General features: G+C 28.2%; 1 pseudogene; it reads right to left on the reverse strand.

Moving 5' to 3' along the window:
• Positions 1-5,729: 5,729 nt before the first annotated feature.
• On the reverse strand, positions 5,730-6,340 carry LOC149564872 (calmodulin-like protein 3 pseudogene; annotated as a pseudogene).
• Between the last annotated feature and the right edge of the window lie 10,790 nt (positions 6,341-17,130).

Genomic DNA, 17,130 nt, shown 5'->3' on the forward strand with positions numbered 1-17,130 from the left:
AAACATAAAACACAATAATCAACTTAGTCCTATACAAGCAATTAGAAAGCATCAAAATAAAATAGATCAAAGACTCAAAGGTTACTCTAGGAAAATCATAGCATTCACCTCAGTTCTAACATGAGAACTTGAAAGCTCCAACAAACATTGATCAAAATTCAATATAGAAAACATGTGGCACAACATCGTGGCCAGATATAAAAGATCATATACATAACATCATCACAGAACAAAACTTCCCAACCCTCTAGTAAATAACCTCATTGGTCAACATACTAAGTCAAACCTAACCCCAACACTAGTAAACCACACATGACATAAAGTACGTAACAGTGTAACTTTCATAACTCATTTGGTTTTGAAAATACAAAAGTTCAATTTTTACTATTGATTTTCAAGTTTTCATTATCATTTTCAAGTATTACAATTTGATAGGGTCTTTAATTACAACCAGGGTTCATGCTTTCATTTATTCAATTTTTAGATTTACTAGGGTCTTCGAGCCAAAAATAACCTTAAATATTCAACAAATTTCAATAGGAAACATTTTCTCTAAAACAATATTTTTGAAAAATACACTATTAATTCAATTTAAATTTTATAAAATATATTTACAACCTCATAATTTATTATTATTATTTAAATTTTATTAACTATTATTAAATTATTAATACTAATAGTTATTTAATTAATAATAAAATAGTATGTTATATATTATTTTTTAATAATAACAATTAAATTAACTAATAACATAATAATATTAATAATTTTATTTAAAATAATATTAATAATTAATAATTATATTAATATTCATAATATTCATAATATTAAATAAATTATTTTTAAAATAATGCAAAATTTGAAAGCAATCCCAATTATGGGAAGCCGCTTAGCAGCTTGGGTCCCAAAGGTAGTTGTTGCCTTAGTAGCATTTGATGCCTTGGAAGCATGTGCTACTATGGTGGTAGTTGGGAGAGGGAGGTCATTGCCCCTCTCCATTTAGTTTATAATATTTTATTTTTTGAAAATATGTTTTCTTAGAAACATCAAATGTGAGCCCCCCTCTTCTTAAAATGGCAATCCATATTCTAATTGGTAATATCAACAACAACAATACACACACACACACACACACCCACACACACACACACACACACACACACACACACACACACACACACATGTACATGTATATGTATATAAACAAACAACCAATCAAATTTGTATATCAAATATTGATTTATAACCAATAAAAAATACTGATCTTAAAAGTCTACAAGATGAGGCTTTCAAATTCCTAATCCATTTACAGATGTTTCTTAGACGAAGAACAATAATATCACAAATAAGGGTTTCAACCCAATGTAAATTCTAAAAACCATTCCATTTAGACATGGAGATGACAAATATTTTCAATGAAAGAACTATTGTACAAAACCCATAAGATCCTACCTAGATCTAGTGCTAAACAAGGGATGCATACAACTTGCAAATAAATTTTAATTCTTTCGAAAACCCTCTTCTCTAAAATTGGCTCCTCCAAACCTATGTATGCAGAAATAAGTTGTAATTTCTTAATAAAGAGCCATCCCCAAATTAGGGATTTAATTTTGCAATCACGTGAAAGCTTTTTCGTTTATTATTTTATTATATTTTTATTTCATGTGCTTCATTAAATCAATTTCTTTCCCTCTTTTATTAAAAGAGGAGAAATTTTAAATAATATATTCATATATTTAACTAATAATATTATTTAAAGTTTATTATAAAAATGAAACTCCTAAATATATTATTATTAAATTAAATAAATATAATTATGCCAAAATTAGAACTTTAATTAAATCTTTAAGTTTATTTATTTTATTAAATTAATTTCACAATAAATTAACTGTAATTAAATATTAAATTATCTTTAAATTAAATTATTAAATTATTTTTTTTAACTCTATTTAATTATAACTAAAAATCATAACAGACCCACAAGCCTAAATACGAAAACTCATTATATTACTTAATACTAAAACAAACTCAAGGGTCAAAATCACGAATTTACATCACTTGATGAGTTTGAAATGGTAAAACTTAGATATTTGTCCTACTTTCTAGGTCAAATGGCTTAAGGTTAGGATTTGGACTCAAGAATTATCTCTTCTCTTTTACCATTGAGATATTGTGATAGGGCATGCTCATCCTAGCAATTCAAGAAAGTTGATGCCTGGTACTTACAATCTACATAGAATCTAAGCATGTGTGTGTGTGTGTGTGTGTGTGTCTGCACATACATATATATAGATACACACACACACACACACACACACACACATATACATATTTGTGTGTGTGTGTGTGTGTGTGTGTGTGTGTGTAATCTAAGTTAAACAAGCAATGGTTGAGAGTGGTGCATCCTATAGATCCCAACTAGTAGGTGACTATGACTTCCTCCCTCAAACACATTAGAAATATCATACATAAAGTAAAACATATAAGTACACCATACATATGCAAGTATGTGATAAGTATCCATAGAAACTACATATAAATCATTCATCTAACTAACATCATGAAATAACTAAAAATTGCTAAATTAACATACATATATCATCATTGAAATAATCATGAACACATGAAATAATTAGGTAACTCAATACATATATCAACTTAATATGAAGTACATTTAATCAAATCCAATAACCAAGTACCGCTAATCATAAAACTTGCCTAAAAGAACTTAACAATATAACAAGAAAAGTCAACTAGGGGTAGGCATTACAAATCTCCTACGAAGTCCTAGAGATTCATCTCTATGAACATCACTTAAATATAATACATGTTAAGTAATCCATTTATTTTCTAATAAGAAATGAATTGTTTTGAACCACTATTCATTAAAACTTAAATTAATGAATTTGACTCAAAAAATTTGAGTAAATATTAATAAAAATATGAAATGATAGATAAGGTTTACAAGGGTCATTAGGGTTTAAGATAACCAAGTAGCCCATATGAAAGGGAGTCCATTAAACCATTCCTTGTGGCTCTCCATACTTGACATTTTTTTATGATATGATCTTTGGATCTATTCAATGGAACCTTATTGAACATGAATGCAATTGGACACAAGTTGATCAATTATGCTAGCATGCAGGATTCATGTTTGCCATGAAGCTTATTTTCCCACTTGATAATCCAAATAAAAATACTATTGTGTAAATGTAGAGATATATATTATGTACTATTCTCTAATACTGCCAACTATGAAACTTTTGAATTTATGTTGACAATTTAGTTTTTAATGAATTTCATCAAAATTTCCTACTTCTTTCATTATACCATTTTTTGGTTTTTTGTGCTATAGGTGTGTTTCCTACATATTATATTCCACCACTTCAGCACAACTTTAATCAAACATCACCTGATTTGGTAATGCTTAGAAATTTCCTACTTGGTACAACTTTACTTGAAGATTGTCCTATGACAATTTGTGTAGCTCTATATAAATATATTTCTAATTTATGAAATTTATTTCTAGATTTGATTGTGTAATTTTTTTTACCATCAAATTCAAAAATAAATTTCATACATTTCAAATGGATTGTGAAAATTTGATAATGTTGATCATCCTAATTGTAATAACTTCTAGATTTTTTAAATTGGTAAAGTAAATGTGATTTGGACTTGGTTTTCTTGCTTCAAAAGAATAGCTCTTCTACCCCCCTTGTCACATCTTATGAACCCCCTTAAGAAATATGAATAGAGGATATTACTCACAATTGCATTTAAGAGTTTAACCTTTTATAGGATATTTAAAATTTTAGTTCCCCTTGTCACATGTCATGACAATTTCTACAATTTCAAAAATTTGTAAAAGATGTATTCATGTCTTATTTCATTCTAGATATTCTACATAGCTCTACTTAGATGTGAGCATATTTCGATAATTTTTTGAAGTTACAAGAGGTTTGTTTCTTACATATTTCATGCCAACACATTTCCATGGTTCTATGTAAACATCACCTAGCTTGGTAACATTTAGAGTTTTTAAAGTGGTGCAAGAGGTGCATTTCCTACTTGTTTCATTAGGACAATTATTTAATTTTTTATAAAAATAAAAGTTGTGATAGATTTATTTTCTACACATTCCTAGAAAACTTTATATAGCTCTTCATAAATATCACCCAACTTGGAAATGTCTAGAAATTTTACACTTTTCTATTAGCTTGACTTAAACATTAACTAAACATTACCCTCTAACAATTATTTTGTAGGCCCATTTTTTAGATTGCTAGAATCTAGTAGCCCCCCTATGCAGCAATGTGCTTGGTAAACTTCTTAATGTGACTAGTGACGTTGGCACAACATGCACTACAATACCATGTGGGCTTGGGAGAGAGTGCACCTTGTTACCTCATGGTTATCAGATGAAACTTTGCGTGTCTCTATGAAAGTGTTACTAACTGATTTTTTTTAGAATTTTTGAACTAGTTAAATAATATGACTTGAACTTAAATGTATTGCAGAATATATATGCCACCCCTCTTAATATGGTTATTTGTGATTGCATAACTAGTTGAACTTGAGGTGGCCTATATTTTGTATGGCATCTTCTTAGGTTAGTTTCTAGTATTTTCTTATGTCTCTCAGTTAGAGGCTTTCATTTCTTCTTGAGCATTATTGATATATTAAAAAAAAATCTATAAAGCATCTAGAGAACTTGTATATAAAATTATCTACAATATATTCTTATCAATGGGTTTGAAACTTAGAAATAAAGGAAACATTTAGCAAATAGGCTACTTATAGTGCTAACACACAAGTTGTTAAGGAAAGAGAACAACAAATGGAGTGGTATTATTAGGAGATTTACTAAATATCCCATCATCTATGAGCAAAACATGGATTTACGTCATGGATAGCATAAGTTTTTAAGTATAAATTTGGTGCTAGAGCACCCAGTCATACATATATTGTAGATGATCCCTATAAATATTGTAATTATTTAATGTAAGTCCATATGTTTGTATGTGATATTTCATGTAATGGAATCAATCGTAATGCCTAAAGGCAATAAATATAAAGTTGTCAAGAAAGTGCAACACAATAAAGTTGTTATATTGCAAAAAAAATTAAAAGAATGTAAGAACTTGGTTCAAAAGGTAGTTGGGAAGTTGTAAACCACAAAAAACTACTATAAAGATTAGTTTATGGTCAAAACAAAGCATAATGGAAGGAAAGAGAACAATTTTATAAAACTTGAAACCAAGATTTAGCACATAACCCACAGGTTATTATGAGATTAACATGCAAATCATTGAGAATAGAGAACAACATACTCTAGAACAATCTTTATTCCAATCAGGAATATGCAGATATGCCAGTTGGATATCTGCATACATTAGAATATTTTCCACTTTGTTGGAAATTCAATATGAAAAGTACTTTTGTAATTTTTGCAACTATTCCCAACCTGAACCAATAAAGAAATAAAAAGAAAAATACATAATAATTTTCAAATAAATACATTTGAGGCTTACTTAACACTGGTCCAAAAAAATTAATTTTATAGAGGACCAAATGAACTATGGAAAAAATCTAGAATCACTAAATAGGTTAATCATCTGCAGTAGAACAGAACTAATTAAAACAGAAACTGACAGAGCTGAACTAATCACACACAAAATTAAACTCATTTATTACAATACTTCCTAATTGTTTTAAAAGTAATCCACGCGTTCTAATTTGAACTTTAATTAAAGTAAAATCAACACAAAGCATTTTACATTTGGTAACCAAGTTTCCAGGGAAACAAGAAGTTTAACAGCGTAGACCCCTTCACGAGTGAGAGAGTTTAGATGCCATCATATTTTTGAATTCCATGAAATCTAAGACTCCGTTGGAATCTGAATCAAATCTGCAAATCATACTCTCGCACTGTTCACCCTGCGCGATCAGGCCAAGCGAAGACAGCACCTGTTGCAGCTCAGCCGAAGATATGTATCCATCTTCGTTCCGATCAAACACTCTGAATGCTTCCCTCATATCCCTCGACTCCTCTTCTCTCTCTTCGTCTTCACTAATGAGGATTGACTGATATAATTGCGCAAATTGTTCAAACTGTACGTACCTACAATTCATGTCTTCAACTTTGCAGAGAGAAGTGAACATCCGTGTGAGATCTTGTTCCGAAATTGGTATTCCCAGTTTCGTTAAGAAGCCACTGATTTCACCAACACTCACAACTCCATCACCATTCTCGTCTATAATTTCATAGACTCTTTTGATCTCATCAAGATTGGCCATTGACTTTTTAAAGGGCAGAAGAAGGAAACCAAAAGAAGTTGGAAATAGTTGTGTAATTTGAGATAATGTAGCTTGCTATATGAATGTATTTATAGCTGTGTGAGCGAACGATCCTTGCACACTGATTCCGTCATCGTTCGTGACTTCGTACTCATTGGAAAAAGTCGGCTCTTTGATAAAGATATGACTCGATATTTGTTGAAAGGCGGTTCCTAATTCAACTACCCAGTGAAGAACTGGCCGTGTGGCAGGCGAGTCATGGGAAACTTCTTTTGACGCGCTGGAACAGAGTTTGATTTTCATGTCATCCAATGAAAATTCATTTTTTAAATGAAATAATTAATGAGGAACTGAATTCATTTTTAGTGTAATTTTATAGAGATTTGTCTAGGCCATTACATTTGAATATGAATGAATTTTCCTTTAAATGTTACAAAATATAATGTGTGCCATTTACTATTTCTCATTGTTTCATGATTTTATTGAAAGTGTTGTAGCCTGTAAGTGAATGTAGGCGGAATTAGATTTAAAAGTTATAAAAAAATTAATTAAGAATATTTTTTATATTATAATTTGTTTGTCTTATTTCAAATTCTTTATTTTTATAAAGAGTCATGTTGTTCAAAAATATGTTGAAATAAATTGAATCATTATGTCTTAGTTCTCTTCAATCAAGTATCCACTAGAAATATTTGCTTAATCATTATAGAATGTTCACATAAATGTTCTATGACAATTCATTTGACTCACCTAGAGGATCCTTATTTACTCCAATTCTTTAAAAATAGAATGGATGCCTTTTGATGATGGATCATATAGTGTGATCTAGACCATTGGTGATATTTTTTTTGTTACACAATCAAATTTAGAACTTGTCTTTAATATTGATATGGATTGTGGAAATATCTTCTAATGTAGTAGCTGAGTACACAATTGAATGTAATATGTGCTATGTTAACTTACAATGACTTGTGAAATATCAAAGGTATTCTAATTTGAAGTTTAAATGATGATCACGAGAATAAGATTTGAACATACAAAATTATCCAGTCCTAAATTTAATTTAGGTGGTGAAAATTAAATAGTAGGGTCAATAATAAAATCTCTAAGAATTACTTATAAAATCTCCAATAATTAATATTAACTGAGATTGAAATATGTGATATCATGAGTTGAATTTATATAATAAAATGTAACATGTAATCTAGTTAGTAAACTTAGGATAGGGCAAGCAAAGAAAAGCTATGCATTTTCACCATTGAAACTATAGACCCCTTTTTAGAATGTAGGCTACTAGTTTAATGCATGCTAAAATAAAATGAGTAGCCAATATGTAAATTGATAATAAACACTAACAATATCTTATGTTGTTTATAAATAAACTTAATTGCATTGAAACATCTATCGATTGTACAATTTTTTTTCAATATAAGATAAACCTTTAATTTCAATTTAATAGGACACATAAATACAAGTGCCACATAGTGGCATGTATTTGATGTAATTTATAAAAGCTTAAATAGATAGAGTAGTAAAGTTAAAATTTTGATAAAATATAATCACAAGTTATTATAAAAGAAAAACATATTATTAAAATAATTGTATGATAAAGTAATGTATTATTGATTTAATAGTTTTACATAAGAAAATATTTTTACAATTCTAAAATATCGGGTAGTGCTTCCTCATTATCCACTCCTATAAGACCCAACTTTATAAGCGAATGAAATTTAAGTAAAATAAATTTGTTTAATTTAAAAAATTAAAAATCTCATAAATAAACATTAAAAAAATTAAATGTTTAAATTAAAATGAAAAGATTAATAACTAGTTAAGTACAATTGATTGTTCAAAAAATACAATAAACATATGATGTAACCAAGTATACATTAATGGATTCCATAAGGGCACATTTGGTTGTTGGCATAGGAATTAAAAATTAGAGTAGAAAAATGGAATGAGAATGCAAATGGGAAATGGGAATAGAAAAGGGCAATTCCAATCCTGTTTGGTTCACTTGGAATTTGATTGAGAATATGTTAATCAGTTGCTTGGTTGTACAAAAATTGAATAGGAATAAGGTTAAGATTTGTATTTTAAAAAATATTTTCCATAATTTTTTTTGTTTTTAATTTATTGTTTTTTGGTTAGTTTTTTCAATAATGGTAAAAAGGTTAATTTATTTTCATTTTTATTTTATTTATTTCATTTTTTTAAACAAACAGATATTTAAAAAAATGTTGATTTTTTTTTTTTAATTATTAAAAAAAAAAAAAGGATTAGGAATAGGAATGGCCTATTCCAATTATAACTATTTTTTGGCATAGACATGTGCTCATTTTAGGGGCAAAATTGGAATATGTCTTCCTACTCCCAATTCTGATTGAGTGTACCAAATAGTGAATATAAAACATATTCCAATTTTCCCTTCCTATTCCAGCAACCAAACAGGCCCTAAGCCATGAATGGTAATTTCTCTTTTGAAGATAAAATTATTATAAGAATGTTGGTTAGTCAATATCTACATAGAAGTATTGTCTTTCAAAGTGAACCTTTAAGGGTTTACGTCACAATTATATTGACACAAGATGGAAAGCCTTTGCTTTTTCCTAGCAATGCATGCAATAGATATGAGGTAAAATTATCAACTTGTGTGAAAGAAATAAATATTAATTATTCTTCTTGTCATGACTTATTGTATTGGCTATTTCATTTTCAATAACAAATTTACATTAATATAATTAATTAAAACCTTGCTAATGCAAGATTAAAGACCTTGGAGCTTTCTAATGAGACATGTCCAATAGAAATATGACAAATTCTACAAATGATATGTTATGACCCTTTAGTGGTAATCTCTTTTTAAATGACATTTCTACATAAGGTCAAATAATCATAAGCTTAACATTTTTTAGGAAATAGGTTTTTTGGTTGGGTGGGGTAAAATGGTTCATGATTTTAGGTGAAATGCATATGCATTTTATTCTTCTTTTTTATCTTTTTAATGAACAAAGGAATAATTTCTATATGTTACATGTTTATTAATTTTTGTGATCTAGATTGTGTTTTTCTAGGTATATTGCAGATGTGATGCTCTATTTTTTTGTTCATTTATTAAGTGTAACTAATTCTAAAAATACACTTGCCTAATTTTTTTTTAATATAAATACCTCATTTCAATAGAAAAAGACTTCCATTTTTATTTAACAAATATAACAAGTTCTAAGAAAATCCAAACACACAATTATGTTGTTCAAAGAAATTTTCCATTTTTTATAATTACCATAAAATAAAAATTACCTAATTTTGAAGTCTTTGTAAAAAATAGAATTAAAACTCCAATACATTACTATTTATTTTTGCGAAAAATATAATTACATATAATAAATATTTAATATTTTTATCTAGTTTATACATTAAAAGTATGAAGATTGCTAACAAAAATTATACTAGTCTAAAACATTATGCTTTTATGTTTATTTTTCATCCCCTTTTGTCACTAACATAAATTCCCATTGAATTTAGAGTCTTTAACCTATTATTTGTAAATAAACTCACATTTCAATAATAAAAATGTTGAAAATATATTTATTATTGTTTGTTAATTTTTTAATTAAAAGCTTTTAAATTAGTTTTATTTCTAAATATTTATTTTAAAAAAACACTATTGTTATTATTGAATCAATGCAAATAAGAAGGACACACTATAAATGAAAACAATTCAAATACAAGCATTATAAATAATCAAACACAACTTAGCATATACTATGATAAGATACAAAAACTAAAGTCCCAACTCAAGAAGAACAATAGATACAACAATTTGTATTTATTCAAGAGGTCACAAAAAATGAAAGTTTAAATCTATAGGTTGTACATGAACAAAGTTTACAAAACTACATCTGCAAATTACATTTATAAGTTAACAAAGTAAACTTGTACATGTGTTTCAGTTGTCATGAACATATATTGATAGTTTTTTATGCTAGAAAACTTGATACTTCGTATGGAAATGTAACTAGTTTTTCTCTTCTTCATGGTAAATAAAAACAATATTAAACAAGGTTTTGAAATAAAAACTTTAAGACTTTTGTCTTTTGGTGATTAGTTTGAAGGATTGAAATACATTTGCATATATCCTTATATTAAATAAGACAAATCATCCCATAAAATTGGTTACCACATCATTAAATCTAAAACATTGCTCAATGATAATAAATATAACATTCAATTTTTAATTTTTTTTGCCTATTATTTATTATTTATTATTTATTATTTGTTGAAATTAATTATTATTACATGTTAAGCTCATGTAAATTCGAACGCAAGGTCTCCCAAATAGAAATATCACATATACCATTGTGTTGTAGACTTTTGCCTAATATAAATATGTTAGTTTTTGTATGTACAAGAATAGTTCCAATAAATGTATTTAAATTTTTCTTTACTTTATGCTCACAAAATTACCAATTGATAGGTTTCATCTTATCAATATTCCTCTAAATCACAATTTGTATGGAAAGACTTTCAAGGCCAAGATATGAACATTGACATCACCTTTTGTCCTCTATATTTGTCAAGTCAATTTCTTCCAATTTTTGTGAGTGAACTTGCATGTCATGTGTTTGTTCAAAATAGATTGAATGAGCCAAGGAGAATTTTTAAAGAAAGAAAAATTATAATTAGTTAGCCAACAACAATATCTCTATTATTACATTTAAATAGTGTACAAAGTTTCATCGCACAACCTACATAAAAGGTTGACTTCAAAAATTTAAATATTATTTAACAAAGAATTTTATTTTGGCTTCAATTTTTATTAGCTTTATATAAATATTTTATTTTATTATTTATAAGTATTAATACTAAGGTCACTAATATTAAAAAATATTCCTAAATATCACAACTAATTAAAAGAAGGTAGACTATGCATGCATTTAACATTCCTGTATACAAATGCATAGGAGTTGTTTCCATTTATATGTAGAGTTGATAAAATAACTTTGGTAGAAAATGAGAAGTCATTTGGTGAATTCTATTGTTCCATTTTTATGCACTAAGAATGATAAGTATTACATGGGATCAAAGTCAATGATGAGGGAATTTGGTTTTGGAAACTCTTGTTTCTAGATTTCACATGTCATCATAGTCTTGAATTCTATGAAATTTAGCACTCCATCAGAATTTGAGTCAAATTTGCAAATCATAGTTTCACAGAACTTTGTCAATTTGCAATCAATCTTAGTGAGGAGAGGACTAGGTTAGTGGAAGAAATGTGTACATCTTCATTCTGATAAAAAATAAGATCAACAATCTATAGATGATCCTCCTCCTATAAGTTTCCTCTCATAAGATGATTGGAATCCTTATATTTCACATGAGCCTTTATTGGAGAATAGAGATTTTATGATCTTTATTTATAAAATCTAAAAAAAATCCTTTGTCTAATAATCTTGTTGCTACTTCCATTCATATGGAAATATATCAAACCTAGTAAAATAGGTTCTAGTTATGGTTTTGGTCATCATGGATTACCTAGGAATGGACTTGGTAAAAAGAAAAAGGAAATTGAATGCCCTTAAGAAATCAGGCGCACAAGCATTCTTCTAAGACACAAGCTATCAACACCATTGTCACTAATAATTTAGGATGTGTTGAAAAAATTATTCAATCTCATTGTTTTCTCCAAATTATCTCCTTTCTCATATATCATATCTACTCCTATTAACCAAAAAATTAAATTTCCTAAAATTTTGTATTATAAGGAGATTACTATCCCTAAACATTTAATGAAGCATGGTCACCTCTATCCTGATTACTCTACTAATGATTCTCAACCATTATATAAAATATTCAATAAATAGTTTCTAACGAGGTTATTCATATATCTAGTTATAATGAGTCCTATTTTAATCCTGACTTATGTAAATTACATTTAAGTCCCTATTATGTTTGTCTACACCATGTAACATTATTATCCTAACTTTTGGCGGGTTCATTGTCATATGTGGTCTACTTTGCTAGTAGCATAAAAGGTCCTCTTTCCTTGATCCTACACTTTGAGGCCAAGGGAATCATATCCATCTATCTCATTCTCCCAAAAAATCACTTTTTCCTTGGTTATGTGTTATTTGTTTATCGTGTGATACTGAATCTTACATTATTTGCAATTGACTACCTATGGTAGATAAATAGACAACATTGGATCCTGACAATAGTGTGTTATGATTCATAATGATTTTTTTATTTATTCTTTTTGTATGGTATCTCCTTCCACTCTTCCCTTCTGTGGTCTCATAGGAACAATGATGTTTTTGACTTGGATTGATGTTTCTTCTAGGTACTTTCTTGATGTTGAAATTTCTTTATTAGTATTCATCATTTCATTAAGATGTTAGAATAAGAATTTTTTTTACATCTTAATAGGAGGCATAAATTGTACCCATATTTTCAATTTTCCTTTTCATTGCACAAAATACAAAGTAAACTAGGATATCACAACTTGATAGGGCCAAGTTACTTTCCCTAATTTTATATCTCTAAGATCACTTCACTAGCATGCCAAACACACTTTCTAGACCATTCAATATAATAAAAAATATACAAAATCGATTCTCATGGTATAAGGGTACTATATTGTGGGTTGTAAAGCTAGTAAAAGGTGAAAATTTTGTAGGATTGACTATTAAGAATACACAACTAGGTGAATGCATAGATTTGTGTCACCCTTGCGACTAACTTGATTGATCTAGTGGAGTTAATTAAACTAGATCAATTTTGGCTAAAAGTGGTCTAGTCAGATTCGCATGGCATCTAACTGGTGCCATGTGACATGTACATTGCAAGGGGGCTTCAACTAGACTTGTTTTAGCTGAATCCCTTCTGGTTGCACCAAGTCTAGTTGGAACCCGAGAAAATTATATAAATAGCAAAAAGAGTAATTCATGAGTCATTTGAATGAAATGAATTACAATGATTGTAGAGTGGGTAGGGGCTATAGGAGTATTTTGGTTAGATCAGGTATTTTGACATTTTTTCAATATTTAAGTGTGTTTTATGATTTATTTTATATTTTCTTAGTTACAAAATAGTTTTATAATGTTTTACTATTTTAAATACTTAAAACAATTTTTATTATTTTATAGATACATTTTTAAATACGATATTAATTTTTAGAAAAATATATGCAATATTTTATTCTAAATTTGTGTAATATTAGACAATTTAGAGAAAAAAAGTTTATTTTTAGTAAACTTTAGACAATCTTAGAAATATTAGACAAATCATAAAACATTATTTCATTATTGTAGATGAATATGAAAACAATCATTCATTATTGTTAGAAAATTATTTAGAGAAAATATTATAGAAGTTAGCAAATTTTACTTTGTTAATGTTTAAAAACATTAGAAAATGTCACACAAAACTTTATAAGATACTACTTGAAATATTACTAAAAAATATGTAGAAAATGCTAGAAATTTTTATTTAGCATAAGTAAAACTCTTAACATTGAACCAAATGAAGCTTGTAATAGAAACCCTCACATTAAACCAAATCACATTGCAACTCTTACATTAAGCCTAGTTAAACTCTAACTAAAACCCTAACATTGATCCTAATAAATTATAACTAATTGAAACTATAACATTGTATATAATTAAAACCTAACATTGAACCTAATAAGACTCTAACTAAAACAATCACATTGAACTAAATTAGACTCTAACTCCTACATTGAACCTTAAACATTAACATTGTTCACCTAATGAAACTCTAATTGAAACCCTCAAACCCTCAAACCCCTAACCTCTCTCTAACTCATAACCTTGTATCTCTATCTCTCTCTAACTCCTTACCCCATTCTTAAATATTTACATTTGAATTTCATATGTTTTAAAAATTTATATTTAATATGTTTTATATATTAATATACATGTCCTAGAAATTTATATAGAATTCATTTTTTAAATTTAAATATCTTCGAAATGTACATGTCCTAGATATTTACATAGAATATCTTTTAGATAAATGTGCTTGCATGTTTTTTAAATCTCTATATAATATTTCTTAGATAAATATACATTTCTAAAAATTTACATGTCAAAATTTATAAAAATATGTTCTAGATAAATTTATGTGTGTTGGAAATTTGTATAGAACATATTTTAGGTAAATTTACATCTGCTAAATTTACAATTAAGTAAAGTCTTAAATGTACAGTTAACTAGGGTTACTAAACATATAACACATGTAAATACATTAACAATGTCAAATTAAGAATATGAATATGATTAATAAAAGAAACTCAAATATATATTTAAATTTGAATTAATCATATGAATTGTAAATCTATCTGTAAATACACATAATAAATGTACACCAATGGATAAAAATGATGCACATGTACATATAACTACTTTGAATCTAAAGAAATGAACAACTATACCTGTATTTATACACTTAAAGAAATGTAAAAAAAAATACATGTATTAGGTAATGACACGTAGATTTAAGAAATATGTGTGTATCTATATAGGTTTACTAGATTTTAGAAATGCATATTTATGTACACAAGCATACATAACAAATGAGAAATAAAATTTATACACCTAACTAGAAATAAGAAATGATGAGAATACATATTGAAAAATAAAATAAAATATAAACACACATATATATTGAATAAGTAATGAGATCATCATGTATAATGTAAAACATGTACATGTGTGCAGGTAAGTTGTACATGTGTAGATCAATGTATTATAGACCTATAAGAAATATATCAAACTAACGAAATATAATTACTTCTTAACATAAAACTCCTAATACATATTATCTAGATCCTCTCTATCTCTAATTATCTACAACAAATTTTCATGCTCCCCACTATCTAACCTCCACTTCAGTTTGTTACACTCATTTTTGGCACCATACCAAATTGAATCTTTGTGGCTATAACCAAGTGGTTGTAATGTAAAACTTTCTAGCTAGGCATGTATTCAACAAATTGAACACCATTATGGTCAATTTCCATTTTCTAATAATAAGTGCCTACAAAATGGTGCAAGAGCAGACCTAGGCTACCTCCATTGTTTGAAATATTTTTTGCTTGTACTTGAATCTAGCCAAGTCAAGAGCATAGATTAGTTTACTTTTAGACCTTAGAATGTTATTGGCATTGTTGGCTAGGTGCATTAGTAATTAGGACTAAGGTCACACAAATAGCCATTGTTAGTTGCTAATTAATTGTCTTAGTGTTAGAAGCTTAAGGTAAGGTTACAGTCTTAATGTGTTCTAAACACACTATGATGTTGCAAATATTCTTAGTGGCCATAAATGATGTTTATTCCTCAAAATATACAAGTTAATGGTCCTTAAAAGCAGGATGGAGTCATAATGTCAAAGATTCAAAATGTTGTCAAGAAGTTGTCATGACAACATTTGCAATTATTGCAAAATATTGCATGCAACTTAGTTACTTTGGATTCCCTTAAGGATAGGGAGTGGGAAATCGACCAACAGACCTAGAATAGTGGAGATGGAATCTAAAAAGGAGTATAGACTTGAATCTAAAGTAGGAGAATACATTATAATATTTGTGTGTGTAAAATATAGCTCTACAGCAACATTTTCAACAACTTTTCAAGTTTTTATAAAGACAATACCTTGAAATGGATTGAAATGATCAACTTGATGATTGAATAGTATTATTGGTTTAGTTTTAAGATTTTTTAATTTGATAAGAAAGCTGATTTGAGTTAATCTTGTAGCTAGGGGAAATTCAGTTTAGTTTAGACAGTGTGCTAGTTCTTAGGAGATAGCTTTTGCTTTGATGGCTCCCACTTGAGATTCAAACCTTGAAACTTTTAAAATGTGGATGAATCTTAATGTGAAGTCTTTTTACATGGTGTATATCAAGGTAGGAGTCTAGGGAAGTCCTGCTATATTATAAAATATAAGCCCTAGGTGAGCTAGGAATACCCAATTAGAGGTTTGACAGTGCTGAATCTAATGGTTAAGCGTAGGGGATAGAAGTGTTTTATAGAAAAAGTATAGTTCTAGGAAGGGGATAATCATATCTTGACATTTTATGATGGTTGAGGTCATACCAATCTATTTGAGGCAGTTTTCAAAGAAGTTTACAATCTTGTCCTAGGAAATAGGCCTTTTTGCCCTATTAGACCTAGATAATATAGATCACTTGTATGTAAAAATTAGGACTCTAAGATCTATATAATCCTTTAGAAAATCCAAAAGGGTGCTTGAAATTGGAATTTATTTTCTAGGTTGTTTGGAGATATTTTGCAAGAAAGACGATTTAGCCATTTTCAAGGGCTAATTGGTATTAGGCCTAATTAGGCTTCCTACAGGTAAAATTATGAAATTGATAGGAAAAAACCCTAAATATCTTTCTAAATGGACTCAAAAGGAAGAAAATTGAGTATTCACTTGTTGATGGATGTCCGTACAATGAAGAATGAAGTTTGTGAGAAAGTTGCACTTAGAGCCCTGTAAGTGAGTGTGGAGAAGGGTACTAAAACTAGGGTGTTAGTCTTCTAAGGGTAAGCACAAAGGATCAAAATCTTTGAGAGGATTTTTTATTGGCATTAGTTAATTATCTAAGCCAATCAAGGCCCTAGAAGAACTAGGTACTTAGAAGAGACAAACTAGGTCTCTTGAGAAGCAGTGCAAGCACCCCTTAGAACACATACACCACAAAATAACAATTACCTCATTAACTATTCTTAATAATCTAGAAATAAAATACATATTTATAATTAATACATGAACTAATTGCTCATATAGATGTTATAAGAGGATAATCTATAC

The sequence above is a fragment of the Cupressus sempervirens genome, chromosome 3 (assembly GCF_028749045.1).
Source record: "Cupressus sempervirens isolate cs-2001-9-10 chromosome 3, ASM2874904v1, whole genome shotgun sequence".
Classification (NCBI taxonomy): Eukaryota; Viridiplantae; Streptophyta; class Pinopsida; order Cupressales; family Cupressaceae; genus Cupressus; species Cupressus sempervirens.